The sequence below is a fragment of the Miniopterus schreibersii genome (assembly GCF_964146895.1).
Source record: "Miniopterus schreibersii genome assembly, chromosome: 3".
In the NCBI taxonomy this organism is placed as follows: Eukaryota; Metazoa; Chordata; class Mammalia; order Chiroptera; family Miniopteridae; genus Miniopterus; species Miniopterus schreibersii.
In genome coordinates this window covers 97,928,061-97,946,647 of record NC_138103.1, presented here as the reverse complement: position 1 = coordinate 97,946,647, position 18,587 = coordinate 97,928,061, and the positions used below count along the sequence as shown (strand labels likewise).

General features: G+C 42.0%; 1 pseudogene across 1 annotated transcript; it reads left to right on the top strand.

The window, feature by feature from the left end:
* The first annotated feature begins 1,601 nt into the window (after window positions 1-1,601).
* On the top strand, window positions 1,602-11,443 carry LOC308554941 (large ribosomal subunit protein eL36 pseudogene; annotated as a pseudogene). Its single transcript has 2 exons — window positions 1,602-1,923; window positions 11,238-11,443. The product of its transcript is annotated as a large ribosomal subunit protein eL36 pseudogene (transcript).
* Window positions 11,444-18,587: the final 7,144 nt, after the last annotated feature.

Sequence of the window (18,587 nt, the reverse complement as noted above, 5' to 3'; positions counted from 1 at the left end):
TGTTTCAGAAAATCTTCATGGGAAGCGTTGTCCTTTTGACAGAATAAGGAAGGAAGAGAAAATCTGGCCAATTAGTAATTACAGATATGACGGATTGCAAATAAGGAAAATACTTTTCCCACAGGTTTTGACGTTGTGCATTGGAAATTGTTCATGTATCCCTTTGGAATTAATATTACAACACACTAAGTGCCATTTATTTGTTTGGGTCACCAAAAAAAAAACAAACCAAACAGAACAAAAAACCCACAGCGTCATATTGATTCGATTCTAAGAAACTGAAGGAGCAGAGAAGTAAAACTGTCAAGGTTCAGATGCTCTTTAGGGCAGGGCGGTGCCTCGCGTCAAGTTGGATGCAGCTGGGCCTTCAAAGATAGGTCAAGATTTCAAAATAAGGACCTAGTTATACCATGAAAAATAATGAAATGATTGTAACTATCATCGTAAGCTCACACTTACTTGAAATGATGAGTCCCCACGAGCACGTTCACTCACAGGCAGCTGCGTGGAGTCACTGCCTTCACGCAGCACGCGGGCCGGGGCTCAGAGCCCTCGGATTCCCCGCGGGCCCTAGGGTCGTGGAGCCCGGGGACCCCTGTGGAAACTCGCCCCCTTACACCGTGCCGGCTGTTGGCGCCCAGCTCATAGCCACTGACCCCCCTCGCCCGCCCGGCTAGGCCCCAAGCAAGGTGAAGACCCCAGTCTGCCCTCAAAGGAAAGCGCTGTACCGCTGACGAAGTTGTTAAAAAGCAAAATAAAACATACTGCAAGCTTTAAAAGAACTGCCCAAAACAAATGAAGAATTCCTTTTTAAACATACTGCAGGTTTAAAACGGAATTCCAAAATGGTTTCAGACTGTCATCACCCCCGAAATAAGTCCCTCCATCCTCTTCTGAGTACGGGAAGGGAACACACTTGGATCAATGACCTCTGACAATTTTTAAAAATCCAGGCCCTTTGTTCTTCACATCTTATGTAAATGATGTGCCCTCAAAGCTTTCTTGGGCCCCAAAATATTCCAACTGCTTTGGGTTTGAGGGCGATGAGACAATCCCTCCTTCCTCCCTGTCTAGATGAGCCCATGGTTTGGACACTGAGCAGCATGGTGGGACGGACCCCAGCCTTGGAGCCTGACTGACCGTTTGAGCCCAGGATCTACCACCCATGAGCTGTGTGGGTTTCTCAAAGGCACTCAACCTCTCTGAGCCTCAGGCACAGATCTGAAAATAATGATAATATAGAATCTACAACAAATACGTTGCAAAGGCCACACTACCTGGTGGATTCTCAAAATAAGGGAGTTACGCCTTTGGCATCATCACGATTATTTGCTTTGTAATTATTTCTGATGTGATTTTGGACAAATCATTAACTCTTTGCAGGCTTCAACTGCCCTGGTTGAGCATGAGTGGGACCTCATGACCATTTCTTCACTTCCTTCCAGTTCTAAGATTGTGTGAAGGAAATCACATCTGCCACCAATATAAACCACAAACATAAGTTACGAATTTCTGCTGAGATGTAGTTCTACTTCTGCATTAATGGAAATTTCAGAGCCCTTCTGCTGCGCAACCATTGAGCAGCAGCAGCCGTTGCTCTGTGCTACCCCATGGCTGGGGGCCTCAGCAAGGGCCACAAGGTGACCAAGAACGTGAGCAAGCTGAGGCACAGCCGCTGCCATGAGCACCTCACCAGGCGCACTAAGTTCGTGCGGGACACGACCTGAGAGGTGTGTGACTTTGCCCCCTATGAGTGGCGTGCCATGGAACTGCACAAGGTCTCTGAGGACAAGAGGGCCCTGAAATTCATCAAGAAAAGGGTGGGGACACACATCCGTGCCAAGAGGAAGAGAGAGGAGCTGAGCAATGTCCTTGCAGCCATGAGGAAGGCACAGCCAAGAAGGACTGAGCCCCATCCCATGTGTAATAAAACCTGTTCAGAAAAAAGAAAAAGAAATTTCACAATTTACTTAAAACAGAGTAGTGGAGGCAGAGGTTGTTCTAGCTATATGTTTCTCCAGAACACATTTTCCAAACTGGGTTCTGTGTGAAGACTCAGGTTAGAGAAAGAGAAGAGTACCATCTTTTGAAAGCAGCAAAACAATCATGATGGTTTCCATAGGATTTTACTCACTTATTTATACAAGAGTCACATTATTTTTAGTGAATTTCTCACATAAGATTGTACATAAATCAGGGGCGATTTGCCCAGGGAGCAGGAGACAGGCTTTGGAAGCGAAGAGGCCTCACTTTTATTCCCAGCCCCCCACCTGCACCCTGGGTGACCCTGAGAGCCCCTGGTCTTATTCTCAGGAGTGATAATATCCATACTTAGGGGCACCGTGCCCGGGCATGGCAGCAGGCCTGGCACACAGTAGGGACTCTGTCCCACCCACCTTCTCTTTCCCACGCCTCAGGGGTAGGGATGTTGGTGTCGTCTTCTTGGTCCAGAGAGCCGCCAGCACTAGATGGTCAGATGATAGATGTTCAATAACCATTTATTGAGTTGACACATATTTTTCAGGAGTCAGTTGACCTCCATAGAAAACTGAAACAGCTCATTTCTTAATAATAACCAAAGTACTATGGACATTTTATCCAACATCTAGAGTCAGGCTGATGGAAAAGGAACATTTCCCACATGAGTGCATTGGACAAGTGATCGTGGAGAAAGGAAGCCCACTATCAAAGGTGTTTGGAAAAACCTGGCATTCTGAATATGTAGTACCACCCCCATGCGCATGCACACGCACGCATGCACACACATGCACACACACATGCACGCACACGCACACATGCACTTGGAGATTCCGTGTGAGTAGCAGGTTAAGGGCTCTAAAACACGCTGCAGCAAGACACTTGTTCTGTTGTGTTTGAACCACCATGTCCCAGTAGTTCTTGACCAGGGCAAATTGAGAAATGGTGTTTTTCAAGGAAGGGAAAAGAACTCTTAAGTATGCGTAATACATTTATATTTTCAGAACCATTATAAAATTGGTTTTAGAATTTTAGTCCCTTGGATAGGGTGCAATGTTTAGATGTGAATAAGAAACTTTTAAAAAGGCTGGGAAGTAGAAAACTCAGTGTTATTAATCAGTGAGCACTAGTGTGCAGAAAGTAATGTTCCAGATACTTCAGGACTCTTTCCCCAAACAGGCAGCATCATCTGGTAGCTGGAGAGACTATAGAGAATGAGCTAACATTGATTACTAAGTGATAAACATTCTGGAATAGATTAATAATAAAAAATCCATTTTTGTGACTGACATTATAGTTCATAAAATTACAAGACTGAGAAGAAAATAAGTATTTTAAGATCTAATAAGTCTGTATGTGGCAGATCAATTTAATGTGAGCATTTAGATCTAAATATCTGAAATCCATTCAACCAATCTATGTTTATTGCTCAATAAATATAGATTGGGTTCTAGAAACGAATCAGTTTGGGTGGGGGATCCTTGCCTGCGTGGGGATTAGAGCCTCTCTAGGAAACAGGTGCAAGTGTAACAGCCACGGCAATAGGCATCGGGCTGTGCCTGCAGTAAGTCCTGTGAAAGGAGAGAGGCTTGTGCTCTGGTTTCTACTTTGGACAATGAGATCAGGACCACGAAAGTTTTGTTTCACAGTTGTGTCCCAGTACCTGGCCCACAGCCCAGCACAGAGGAGTTGCTCAATACATAGTTGTTGAACTATTTGAACAAATGAATGAATGAATGAATGAATGAATGAATGAGAGTGTACAATGAGATATGACATAGAGTTGTCAGGAAAGAGGAACCCTAAATGCAGCTGACTTCTGAAGGATGCTCATCAGTAAAGGGGGAGAAAAGACATACCAGGGGACACATGTGCCAGGGAGGGAGCATGGCTCCCGTGAGGAAAGGCAGGAAGGGAGTCACCTGTGCAAGATGTGACTAGGATCTAAGCAGGAGGGGCACGTCCTCTAACACCAGTTAGGCAGTTTTGTTTTTATCTTAAGGTCAAAGGGAAACCACCGAGTACTTCAAGCCAGAGGAAAGAGTAGCATAATCAGACTTGTGTTTAAAATGATTATCCTGCCCATTAAGTTGGGTGGGAAGAGAGGTGCAAAAGAAGATATAGACGGACTACCTGGGATTCTACTGCGGTCGTGTAGGTAAGAGATGATGGTGACTTCGATTATTGCAGCCAAGGGGGAGTGAACTGATTTGAGAAAAATTTAGAAAGTGAAATCATAAATAAAAGGACAGAGAGACAAAGGAAAGAGAGGCATCTGGAAGGTTCCCAGGCTTCCAGCTCCCGTAACTGCAAGGATGGGGTGTCATTCACTGGGTTAGGAAATCATCTGAGGCTATAGTGAGTCGAGAGGCCCTTAAAGAGTCAGAAGAATTGAGTTCTGGTTACCCTACTTCTTAGCTGTGGACCCTGGTGAAGCATCTTGACCTCGCTAAGCGTCAATTTCCTCCACTCTAGTAGAGAACGGTGATGGTACCTTCTTCACCGGGCTGTTGGGAGGAGATAGCTGTGGGCCCATAAGTATTTCTTAATATTAGCTGCAGTTTAAGTCATAAAGTCATCACTCCAGGAGGTGGCTGAGTCTGAAACCACAAGTTAGTTGAGGAAGGTTTTGGTAAACTTCGTAGTTAATGGATCACAAGCATTGTAGTTATCAAGATGAATGAGAACGTTTGAGGCTGATGCTGAGGCATATCACTGTGGCATATGATTATTGAGTTTAACCCATTAAATAAACCTTATGTTTTATGTTCCTTATTTCTCATTAATCTATCTAACAAGCTGCCCACCCAAACACCAATGCCAATAAAACTGAACTGCACCAATTTCTGGACATTGAGGACTGAAGCTGACGTAGGCACCAACTCCATGTGAAAAAATTTAACTGCAGGACTATTATTAAAATATGTTTATGCTCAAATAATTGCAGGCTGCTATAATAATAGGACTTTTCTCCTCCATTTCTCTCCCAGTGAAATGCTTTTTTGTCCAGCATTAGAGATGCATAAATTAGCCATATTAAAAAGTGCATAGAGAGAATAGGATGCACTCAGTCCATCTGTTGAACATGCAGTTGATAGAGGGAACTCTGACTTTTTCTGATAGACAGTGTGCCCCACAGGTCCTTCTGGAAAAATGTCTTTAAAAAATAATTTACTTATTGACGTCAGTAAGTCTGAAGTAAAACAGTTTAGTGCTTTCAGTTCATTTTATTGAAAACAATTGTGCATTGAGAGTCAGCTATATGTCTGCGATTGTCCTAGGAGCTCTGCAAGGGCAAGGAGTTTAAGAGTCAGTTCCTAGGCCCAAGAAGTAGATGATTGATTTGTCAGACAGTTCATACACCCGTGAAACCCAACGATGTGCAGGGCACCATGTGACTAATTGCCAAAGTGAAATTCACAGGAGTTACCAAAGGGGGACAGAGATGGAGATGTTGGGGCCAGAGGAGAATCTCATCTGAGGAAATGGCACTTGATTTGGGCCTTGAAGAGTAACCAGATTTGCATAAATCTAAAAATCAGTAGGTCATTTCTGGCGGAAGCAGCTTGGGGGGCGGGAAGGATGGTAAAGGGACATGTCATGATCTTGTATCTTCGGGAGGAAATCATCGATTCAGATGGTGAAGCAGGACCGTGGGAAGACTGTGACGACTGACTGATTGACGAGACAAATGGGAGAGGACAGGGCACTGAAGGGATACGTGTGGAATATATGTATGAGTATATGTGTGTTTGTTTAAGCTGTTGGAGCTTCCCCTTTCAACACAACACCAGGGCATCATGCTAACCTGTACCCGGTGTATCCGTGGCACGTAGCCCCTAAACCTTGTCAGCGCTGAAAGGTCCCGGAGACGTGTGCGTTCACTCACCTCGTCCATCAGGAACTCACACTTAACAGTGTACAGATGGACTCTTCCAAAAGCTGATGGATTTACTGAGAATGATCACCCCCACACTCTCAGATCAGAATTTTACGCGCTTTAATTTTCTGACTGTAAACAGTGCTCTACAGAAGACGTCAGCCTATTCCACTGAGCAGCCAGCTCCCCCGGGACTTCACCCGTGCGGCGGGGGCTGTGCAAACAGTTGATCCTGTCTGCCGCTTTCCTGTGTGCGCAGTGACCTGCACGGTGTGGTCTCTGGTTTGGGCTGGAATGTCCACTTCTGGCTTCAGGGCTCTTGTTTGTAAGTCTGGGTTACCACTCGTGCCATGGCTAGCTCGAAACATCATCTCTACGGACTGAGTTCCTCCTGAAACGCTGCTTCCCTCCAGCAGATCCCTCAAATGCTGACCTTGGCTTTGGTGCACTGCGCTCGGTGCCTGTAGACGCCTTCTCCTCGGCAGCTGTGCTTCCTCTGGGAGGACAGTGGGCTTCTGTGTGCTGTGACAAGCAAGTCACTTCTTCTTCTAGTGAGAACTGAAACCAGAGCCACCATATGCCATTTCCTGGACACTTCCTATCAGAGTCCCCATCCCCTCATCCACAGAAGCTGCAGTTCTGTGGTTAGGAGCAAAGAGTCTTAAATTGAAGGCCAGCATTGCAGTTTGCCAACTGCATGCTCTTGGACAGTTAACATTTCTGTACATCAGCTTTCTTTTTTTTTTAGAATGGGATAAAAATAATGCAGACCCGTAGAGTTATTGTGAAGGTGAACTAAATTCATACGTGTAAAGAGATATAGAAGAGTGCTTGGCACTTAACAAGTACCCAGTAAAGGTTGGTTTATTATTATTATTACTATTATTAGTATTATTTAATCTCTTTATGACCCAATATCATATAGATTACATGTGCACATTAGTCACTCACCAATTAAGTTTCTTCACTCAAAATAGACTCTGACGTCACAATCTTTATCATCGTCACTGGACTAGGTATTTGAGTATCTATTCGTATTTTCTTCTATGTGTCAGTATGAATGGCAATACCAAGCGTGGCAGAGTTTTGCATTACCATTTGGTCTTAGCCTTTCTAATTATTTGGGGCAGAGGGCGGGGTGGGGAGAATCTTGCTGATAATTGAGAAATGATAGAAGTGTTTTAGAACCTGATGCAACTTCCAAACCTGAAGTTTCAAAGTGAATGAAACATGATATTCATAAGTGCTTTTGCTGCTACGTCTTTACAAAACTTCTAAATTTACCAAAGATCCATCAAGTAGTCCATCAGTTAGTTGACGCACCCCTCAACCTGTATTCTGGAGAGAACTGAAACAATGTAAAGCAATGTAATTCTTATTGGTGATCTTTTTATAGAGATGGGGTTTTTGCGCATGAAAAAATTAAAAAGCAATACAAAAGTGGGGATATTATGGGAGGTCAGGAAGGAGTGAGATCAAATAGGCTTAAACCGTAGTGTGAGGGATATAGAATGCATATCAGGAAATAGTTATGAACAGTAAATGTTATTAAAATGAGGTCATAACAATCTCCTTCCCCGAGAGCCCTTAACAAATGTGGATTTAGATGTAATCCTGTTTTAGCTCAGTAATGCAATGCATACCTTAGGGGCAAGAGGAGTGGATTTGATTATCTCGTTAAAGTTCCTTTGGTTCTCTGATGCTGTAACTCTGAGAGAAACCCCTTGGTATTCTTAAATCTCATGTCACTCAAGGAAAAATAGAACCATAATGCTCAACTGGGCCTACAGGGCCCTGAGATCCTCATGCTGAAGGTGTATAAACAGCAGGGATACAATTATTTATTACTAATCGGGGAAAACGGTCACTTGAAGAAGGCGGCACTCGCAAAGTTCAGATATTTAAGTCTTTCTTAGCATTTCTTGATTTTAGAAACATTTGCCTGTAACTAAAAACACTCCTGTAATATTTTAAAAACATATTATAACTATTTTAGTGACATTTTCCTTATAGGAAGAATGTTGGCTACGGAAAAAGAAACTAAATTCTGAGATTGAATAAAATGGCATTTCTTTTTTAAAGCATTATAATTGTCTTTTTGGGGGGAAAAAACAACAGTAGAGACACCACCCTCCCGCTAAGGTAGAGAATCCATAAGGAATATGTATCTACCACTGACTTACTGAATAACCCAGGTTTGATTTCTAGTTACACTGTGCACAGACTTGAAAAAATTATTAAAGGAATCCTTTATGTATCTTTTCTACCGTGACTTTACAGAGAAAAGTTCCTCTTCTTTGTATTTATTTGGTAATTATTTATTGAGCATATAAAATATGTCAGATACTGTGTTGGACATGACCTAGAGAGAGAGAGAGACAGATAATTTAAAAAATTAACAAATAAGGAGCCATGCGATGATGATATGTGCTGTGATGAAACAAGATGATGGGATGGGACGTGGCTGGGCCAGGGGACGACTCTAAGTGGGGTAACATGCCCGTCTGTGATCTGATTCCATTCAGGTTGATTTCTCTCCCAAGTTCTGCTGCTCTATGCCAGCAGGTTCCAATGCCCAGGCTCCTATGTTAACAAACATATCTGGGTTTAACCAGCTTTGCCCCTGACATAGATTGGAGCACTGGAAGGGGGGTTTCTTTCTCCTAGCCTTGGGTGATGTCGTCACAGAGACTACCTCTCCTCCCTGGCTCTCAGTCATGTCTGATGTGGTTCCAGCTTCTGCTGTGGTCCTGGGCTTTAGTCAACTTACCTTCTTTTTGTGTCCTTCCGGCCTAAGGTTGGTCGTGGCTTTCTGCTGTTGCTAATCTCTGCGTTTGTTTGTTTTTACGATTTCCTGCTTGGCTTCTTAGCTCTTCCACCAAATCTGTAAAAACAAAACAAAACACAACAACAACCATGCATTCAATTTTGGTTTTAAATACTTACAACTGGTTTCGTTCCCTGGGTGGACTCTGACTGTGGCAGGGTCTCGCGTAAGCCTAAAATGAAGATGTGAGGTTGAAGTAAGATCTAGAGAACTAAAAGAATCCAGACATAGGATGCTTGAGAGGGAGGGAGGCCAGGTTGATAGACAATGAAGTCCATAAAGCACGAATGACCTTGGACCCTTCAAGGAGCGTGAAGCAGGCCAGGGTGGCCGTAGGGTCGTGTGAGAAGGGGGAGTTGCCCGGCTGGGTGTTGCTCAGAGGTTGAGCATCGACCTAGGATCCAGGGGATCGGGGTTCAATTCCTGGTCAGGGTACATGCCTGGGTTGCGGGCTCGATCCCCAGTCAGAGGCGTGCAGGAGGCAGCCGATCAATGAATCTCATCATTGATGTTTCTGTCTCTCTCCCTCTCCTTTCCTCTCTCTGAAATCAATAAAGATATATTAAAAAAAAAAAAGAAGGGGGAGTGACCGGGTGAGTCAGGGAGGTAGACACACACAGGAGCACGTGGCTCTTACTGTGAGTAAGGGGGAGACAGATGGACAGGCTTTGATTGGGACTTTTCAGAGGTTACTCTGGCCACTTTGTGGACAAGGGGTTTGATGTTAGAAGTCTGACACCGAGATTATCGGCGTCCGTGTCGAGGATGGGAAAGAGGGGAACCAAGGATGACTTGTCCATTTGTCTCTGAATGACCAGGGAGCGGGGAGAAGGTGGCTGAAGGACGGGAAACAGAGCTCAGAGCCCTGTGTTCATCCTGTGAGGCTGCAGCGCCTCGAAGGCCTCCCAGCAGACACGTACAAGAGGTAGTGGCTACAGGAGTCGGGTTCAGGGGGCCGCTTAGAGCTGGAGATCTAAAAGTCAGGAAATGTTGGCACATCGGTTATTTTTAAAACCACAGATTTGGAAGACACTGCCTGAGAGTGAAGTTGGAAGCGATTTCGTTACAGGCCATCAGTGGTTGGAAAGGGGAAAGAGTCGTCAGACATAACCATGTTTTAAGAAACAGACTTGAACAGGTAAAAACATCGTGTATGTGCGTTAAACAGTGGTCTGAGGGCCTGAAGGCTAGCTCTACACCATTACTTTGATTGATGTAGACAGTTTCCAAATAATTTAGGACACATGACAGATTGCCTGCGCCGTCCTTGCCATTTACATGGCCTGAAGCAGATGCTAATTAGAAGCTCTTTTCCTTCAGAGACGGGGTAAGTTTCCCCAGGAAATCAGGCATATTTGACACCGTCTGAAGGTGTCAAAGCTGACCCTGAATGCTACAGATTTACCTTCCGCTCCCCGCATCCCTGCCAGAGGAGGAGCGCACCGTCTTCCAGATGTTCTGAGCGCAGATGCTGAGGAATGTGCAGCTCGGGACCCCCGACACCCCGGTTGGGTCAGCCTGCTCGCCGACCCGGTCACTGCGCTCAGCGCGCGTCTCTTCTCCAGCCCCTCCTGCTGCGCCTCTCGTCTCAGGGCTTCATCCTGTCTCATGGGGACAGCCTCCCTGCCCCTGCCGTGTGTTCTCACCGCCATCCCTAAGGGCGCGTCCCGTCCTGTCGCCTGGCATGGGCAATGGCTTTCTAACGCGCTGCTGATCCCACCGTCTGTCTCTGGCCCTGGAGAACCTCCGCGCTGCTTCCCTGCGTCCCGGCCTCCAAAACACCGTGAACTGCTCGCGACAGCAGGACACCGGGCGATTCACGGAAAGCACGGGGTGGGCACCCGTAGTATGTACAGTTGTAATACAAATGAATAATTAAGGATTAATGATACAGGTATAAACTCTGTTTTGCCTACTCAGCTGGAAACCTACTTTTGCCCACCCTGGATGTTTGCTATGCTTTGTTCAGAATGTGGTTTTAAACACTCGGAGAATAAAAGATATAGTCCCTCAATGAAGCCTACAGTTTATTTTAAAGATTTCGAATTAGAAAAGAGGCTGCATTGAAAATCCAGAATTAATGAAGTGGAGGGAGAAAGTAAACTGAATGAGTTCGTCATGTGTGAATTGGCCGCTCTCTCATAATTAAAAAGAAAGCATCTCCAGTTGGAAGATGGCTTTCGCAACGCAGAGAGTGGAATTCCCCTCCCTACTTTTCTGATCATGAGAAGATTTTTTTTTTTAAAAAAGGAATTTTAAATATGAAGAAGAGATAAATATAAGCCTTCCCAAAGACCATGAGACAACTCTGCTTTTTGAGAACTAAGAAACAGCAGAAGTGATCACGAGGACTCAAAATAAGCATCAGATCAAAGCAAGGAAATGTTAACCCCCATAGTGCGGGGGATACACCGGGGGGAAGAAATTGGGGATCCCTGGCAGTAAAAAGGAAGGCTAATTGTAACACTGACAAAAAATTAAAGCAATGTTATTATTAATTATTTCCTTTTCAATGCAGTTATTTCCATGTCGGGTATTCTGTTACGTTTACAGCTTGCAAGAACAGTGATTATAATCGTCGTTGTCGAAAGCCTTATTTGCTGGTAAAGAGTTACAGTCTCCACAGGAAAAGACTGAAGCATCAACGGGATTGCAGACGAAGTGTTGGAGGCCCCGGCAATTTACGTGCTCAGGTCCATCCTCGCTCAGCAGAGAGGTTCCGTCATAGTGGCCGCGAGGAAATAACCCCTGACGCCTAACTCTTTCTAGTTCCATGGACCTTCGAGAATCTTTGGATCTCCTATCCAGACTGAAGATAGTCACCTAAATGCAAAAGTTTGCATAAATTTTCAGGGCTTTATTTACTCCCCCATCTCTGAGAATCCAGCTCTACTGGGTGTGCTTTTCAAACCTGGGGAGCTGTGTCCCCCCCCCCCCCAGCATGCACACTCTGACCCACGCTACCAACCCATGCCGCGCTTCTCAGTTAACTCCTGGGATCCTACCGCGTTCCTGCCAACTTCACAAACTGAGGAGAAGCAAAATGACAGCAACAAAAATGGCGCTTTTTAAAAATCCTTTTGCTGTAGGTTCTAGATTTTCACCCAAACACCTCTGTTGGGCATTCATGAAAGGCAGTGTTGGTTGAATTCTGACCTGTGGTTCAGAAACAATTGGAATTTATCTTCAGTCTCAGTCTGAGAATGGCGGACAGTGGATGGGACTATTTCTATTTAGGCCCCAAGATTCCCGGGTCCCAGCCTTCTTTGTTCTCCCACCGCTGTGCAACCTGGAGCTTCGCTGAGCCTCTCTGGGTTCTACCTTGGTTTTGCAAAGAGAAAGTCCAACAGTTAACTTTAAGATCTTTTTCAGCTCTAAAACTTTTTTTAAATTTATATTTATTGCTTAAAGTATTACAGATGTCCCCTCCCCCCCCATTGACCCTGTCCACCCTGCTCCTGCCCCGCCCCCCTTCCCCACACTATTGTCTGTGTCCATGGGTTATGCATATAAGTTCTTTGCCTAATCTCTTCCTGACCCCAGACTCCCAGAATATAAAATGTCATCAGAATAGATGACTCTTCCTCCTTCTAATGATAAATTTCTGAAGACAAGAGCTATGCCTAGTGCTCGGTAGTCCCTACTTTTAAAGTAGATACATAGTACAACAGACTCCAGTGACTTTAGCTCCAGAATGTTGCCCAATGTAGAAGAAAATATGTTCACATCTCCTTTTCAAATACCGTGTATTCTTTTACCACAAACATCAAACTATGGAAAAGTAGATTAGATGGATACACTGACAGTGATGCAATGAATGAACAGCATGGCTGTTTGCATCCAAATCGGTTCCCTACCTTCAGTTACTATGATTATTCCCTTGCAAGCCAAGGATCATGGAGGCAGGAGGTAGGAGGAAGGAGGCAGGAGGGCTCAGGGCTGAGCTCGCCAGAAACTAAAGCGTTGGAGCCAAAAAGCATGTCATCTTCAGTCCAGTGAAATGTGAAGCTAATCCTAAGTGCCTCTTAATAGGTGATATAACCTGTCCTCAAATGATGGGTCCTTAGATTGATTCCAATCTTTTTAATACAGACAGTGCTGCCGTAGACATTTTTGGCTGAGTGCCTTTGTGATTACATTCAGATATGTGTATAGAATGTGCATATGACATTTATTTGGTGATCATATTTTCAGGAGGTATGAGGCCTTTTAATCAAATCACAAGTGATGAGTCAAAGGTGGCTGACATACATATGAACGGCAACCAATGCCCAGCCATTATTTCTGTCAGTAGAATGACTTTTGAAGTTGCGACTGACCAGAAAGAGAAAATATACAGTTTCAGTTGATATGATTTTAATATCTAAAAGAGTTACATTTGGAAGTATATTTAAAGAGTGCAGGTTCCCATCAAGTTTTATGACTTGTGGAGTTAGACTGGGAAAAAGTTTCTGTCTGAAAACTCCAAAAATCAGCCAAACCTCTCAGGTAATCAATTCCATGGAAGATAAGAGGTCCTTTGAACAAACAATGGATGTCTGGTACTCGAGGAAAGAAGACAAAAATACCACCCTTCAAGAAGTCCCTGTTATAAACTCTGAAATAAGACTCAGTATGTTCTATCACAATTCAGTGAAAGTCCTGACCTAAACTTCTGGTTGTTATGCAACATCAAGCAGGCTGAGAAGGCAACTCCAAAGATGATGTTAGCTGACACACTTCCTTCAGTACTTAAGCTTCTTTCAACCCTAGAAAAACTTAGAATTAAGTACAGAAAATGTTTAAGAAATCTAAACAATTTTATTGATGTTTTTGGTTAAGTAATATAACCATGTTTGGTAATTATAAAATATTGGTAATGTTTAAGGGAGCTTGGCATATTAAAATGAGAGATGGGGTTGGTAATTCCAATTTAAAATGTATAATGATATTCTCCAGGTCCATCCATGCTGTCACAAAGGGTACGAGATCCTTCTTCTTTATAGCTGCATAGTACTCCATGGTGTAAATGTCCCACAGCTTTTTTATCCACTCATCTACTGTTGGGCACTTGGGCTGTTTCCAGATCTCAGCTATTGTGAATTGCACTGCTATGAACATATGGGTGCATATATTCTTTCTGATTGGTGTTTCAGGATTCTTAGGATGTATTCCTAAAAGTGGGATCACTGGGTCAAGAGGCAGTTCCATCTTTAATTTTTTGAGGAGCCTCCATACTGTTTTCCATAGTGGCTGCACCAGTCTGCATTCCCACCAGCAGTGTACTAGGGCTCCCCTTTCTCCACACCCTCGCAGCACATGCCGTTTGTTGATTTATTGATGGAGCCATTCTGACAGGTGTGAAGCAATACCTCATTGTGGTTTTAATTTGCATCTCTCTGATGATTAGCAACATTGAGCATTTTCTCATATGTCTCTTGGCATCTGTATGTCCTTTTTGGAGAAGTGTCTGTTCAGGTCCTTTGCCCATTTCTTAATTGGATTGTTTGTCTTCCTCTTGTTGAGTTGTATGAGTTCTTTGTACACTTTGGAATTTAGCCCTTTATCAGATGCATCCTTGGCAAATATGTTCTCTCATACCACGGGGTTCCTTTGTACGTTGAGGATGATTTCTTTTGCTGTGCAGTAGTTTTTTCGTTCGATATAGTACCATTTATTTATTTTTTTCCTTTGTTTCTCTTGCATAGCAGATGTATCAGTGAAAATTCCACTACATAATATGTCTGTGACTTTACTGCTTATGTTTTCTTCCAGGAATTTTGTGGTTTCAAGACTTACATTTAAGTCTTTTATCCATTTTGAGTTTATTCTTGTGTACAGAGTAAGTTGGTGATATAGTTTCATTTTTTTGCATGTACCTGTCCAATTTTCCCAACACCATTTATTGAAGAGACTGTCTTTACTCCATTGTATGCTCTTGCTTCCTTTGTCAAATATTAATTGACTATAATAGCATGGGTCAATTTCTGGGATCTCTGTTCTATTCCATTGATATATATATATGTCTGTTGTTGTATCAGTACCAGGCTGTTTTGATTACAATGGCTTTGTAGTATAGTTCGATACTCGGTAAAGTGATCCCTCCAACTCTGTTCTTCTTTCTCAAGATGGCTGTGGCTATTTGGGCTTTTTTTGGTTCCATATAAATTTTTAGAATATTTGTTCTGACTCTGTGAAATATACTATTGGTATTTTAATAGGAATTGCATTCAATCTATAGGTTGCTTTGGGCAGGATGGACATTTTAATGATATTAATTCTTCTAATCCATGAACATGGTATATTCTACTACTTGTTTATATCTTCCCCTTTTTCTTTTTTCAGTGTCCTGTATTGGAGAATAGTATGCTAAGCAAAATAAACCAGGCAGAGAAAGACAAATATCACATGATCTCACTTATATGTGGAATCTAAAGAACATAATAAACTGATAAACAAAATAGACTCAGTGACATAAAAGCATGGACAAACTGACCAATCTCAGAGGAAGGTGGGTGTGGGTGGGTGGGGAAAGATTAACCAAAGAATTTATATGTATATATGCATAACCCATGGACACAGACAATAGTGTGGTGAAGGCCTGGGGTGGGGAGTGGGTGTAGAATGGAAAGGGTTAATGGGGGGGAAAAAGACATCTGTAATAGTTTCAACAATTAAAATAAAATAAAATGTATAATGAAATAGTTGATATAGATGTGATTTTAACTCACCTACAATGTTTATATAAGCTTCGTAATCCGAAAGAGGATTAACCTTCACTATATTTATAAGCTTATTTTTTAAGATTTAAAAAAAATATTGAGTACTTGGGGAAGTTTTTCAGATAGACAATTGAAATACTTAAAAAGAAAGTTGAACAGATTAAATTTACAGAATTAGTTAAAAAATATATGGAGGAATTTAGTTAACTAAATGCATAAGTGTAATTATACACATTTGAAATTCCTTTAAAATGGTTACTAAAATTATCTAGATTTACAAATAATATAATAAATTTGTAAACTAAATTTAAAAGCTCAAGTAAGAAGTAGAGTTTGGGATTTTTAACTCTATTAAATTAAATGCTAATTTTTTAAGCAAAAGTAAACCTCAGAATAGTCTTTTCTACATACAAAAGCCACTTTTCAAACAAAAATATTCACATTTAGTAATTGCCACCTGCATTATACCATTCCTACCAATTTAATAGGGCTAAGAAATAAATTTTTTAGAAGGAGCTGCTACACATAAGTAAGAACAGCCCAGTAGAAAAATTGGCTAATTTTTAAGGAAATGGATACAAACAACCAAAAAATGTGTATGAAAATATCTTAAACTTACTCACAGGTAAAAAAGTCAAACTTATGGTCCTATACAGTGTTGATGAGAGTGCTGAGATACAGGTACTCTCATATGCATATAAGAATATAAAAAACTAGAACTACTTTTTTTGGAAGACAATTTGCCAAAAAAAATCATGTTTTAAAATGCATATATTCTTGGACTCAATATTTCCACTTCTAGGAATGTATAATGTACACATATTTGGATGTGTTCACAAAGGCATTTCTCCAAGAACGTCCACTGCAGCAGTATTTGCATTTAAAGAATTGGAATGACCATCAGTAGAGGTCAGGTTCAATATATTATTAAATGCTTGCAATTATTCAGTATACAGGCATTCAAAAGAGCAAAGTAGCTCTTCTTGTGTTGATAGAGGGAAAGCTTCAATTATAGTAATTAAAAGATAAATAATAAAGCCAAGGGCAGAACAGTTTTATAATATACTTCTACTGTATCCTGGAAAGATGAAATATACATATGCATGTGTATGTATAGACAGTTTCTGGAAGAATATAAATACAGAGATGACTCTTAAGGTGGTTGACTCTACTGAAGATGTATTAGGTTCCTAGGGCTGCAGTAACAAAGCACCACAGACTGGATGGCTTCAAACAACAGAAATGAATTCTCTCACAGTTCAGGAGGGCAGAAGTCAAAAGTCCAGTTGTTGGCTGAGTTCATTCCTTCTGAGGGCTTTGAAGGAGAATCTGCCCCCTGCCTTCCCCCTAGCTCCTGCTGAGGGCGGGCACTCCTGATGTTCTCTGGCTTGGCGAATTATCACTCCCATCTGTCTCTATCTTCACGTGACATTCTATAGTTGTACTGGAGAAGGGGCCCATGCTACTCCAGTGTGACTTCATCCTAACTAATTATATCTGCAACAACCTTATTTCCAAGTAAGATCACAATCTGGGGTATTGGGGATTAGGATTTCACCATATCTTTTGGGGAGACACAGAACCACCCATAAGAGAAGGATGTGGCCATCTGGGCTTAGAGAAAAAACTAAAAAAAACCTGGTTAATAAGAAAAGACTACTAGTTAAGTGATGCCTGCATAATTAAGTGCTATTTATGGTCCTGATCCCTTCTATGATAAACATTTGGACAACAGATACCATGTTGTATAAACTGATTGTCCAAATCTCAGCATTTGGCACTCAATTCATTTTAACCCCGAATCAGAAGACTTCCTTTTGGTTGAAAAGAGCATGAAGTTAAAATTCAGTTTCCCTCAGTTGATACTTTTATTCCATGGCTTCTCAGAGGTGAGAGGGCCTTTAGATTCTTCTTGCTATATGTCTGCAGCGCTGGACAGTATCTTCAGCAAGAGGCCCGGACTCTGCGAGAACACCCCTAGGAATGAAGGCCCCCTGCAGCAGCCCTTCTGTGGCAGGCAGGGCAGAAAGCGCACACTGCACCAAATTACACCCCCTTAAACATTTCACTATTTTATCTTTGGTCAGCCATTTCAGCATTGCAAAATTACATTTAATACTTTAAATTAATATGCATATATAAAATATGTTTAAATATATATTATAAAATGGATTGAAAGATATTTTAAAATATTTTAACATTACAACTACTAAAATGTTTGGGGACATATTTGGGCTCTATTCCAGGTCTTATCTGAGTGGCAATTATAATCCAACTTCTTAGAGGTATCAAAAATCAAAACAGAGAAGTAGTAACCAGATAAGAGAAAAATAGTGGGGCCAGCAGAGGCCAAAATGAAAGAATTGGATAACACGAGCATTAAGAAATAGCAATCAGCTATGTAGAAAACACCAAGTGGCCATATTTTCATCGACATTGATTCTTACAAGTACAACTCTTAGCAGATAATGCTCATTGTGTAATTTAATTAACATTTTCATAAGAAAATACCCAACATAAATATAAGTTCTACAACTTTTCTTTGAAGACTCTAATCTTATTTTCAGGATGTTCCAAAAGAGACTTACTCTCCTGCAGAGAATGTTAGAAACAAAGCTATTTCATGTGTATAAGGAAGAGCTGAAAGCCTTGAAAATAATAGGAGAAACTTTGTGGGAATTTTGCCCAAGAAATCTTTTAGAAAATGTACATACTCTAAGCAGCTTGAACAAAGGCATGGATTCTGTGTATGAAAGGGTTCCATAAAATTGTGACAAATTGTTCCATTCACAGTCCCTCTGCCAGATTTTGTCACACAGTATGAGAGACATTAATAAATATATGTCAGCCTGTCATTCCTTCACAAAATACTTCCTTCGCCCAAATAAACAGGCTTGTTTGAGGCTACAATGGCCATCTTTGTCTCAGAAACACTCACTCAATTTGTAGATACATGCTGTTTGCTTGGAGCACGGATCCATACAAAACTCTTTATACCTGGGCAGAAACAACAGCGATGCCGCTTTGGAAACGTGAGATATCTCTAGAGCTCTGAGAAGCGCTGAAGGAAAGTGCACTCAGCAGTCACCGGGACTTGCAGCGACTGTCAGAAAAGCAAGCCTAGGGAGTTACAAAGATGAAGTTCCAATCAGACAAATGGAGCTCAGTATCAAAGTAATTCTGTGCAGCTCAGAAAAGTGGG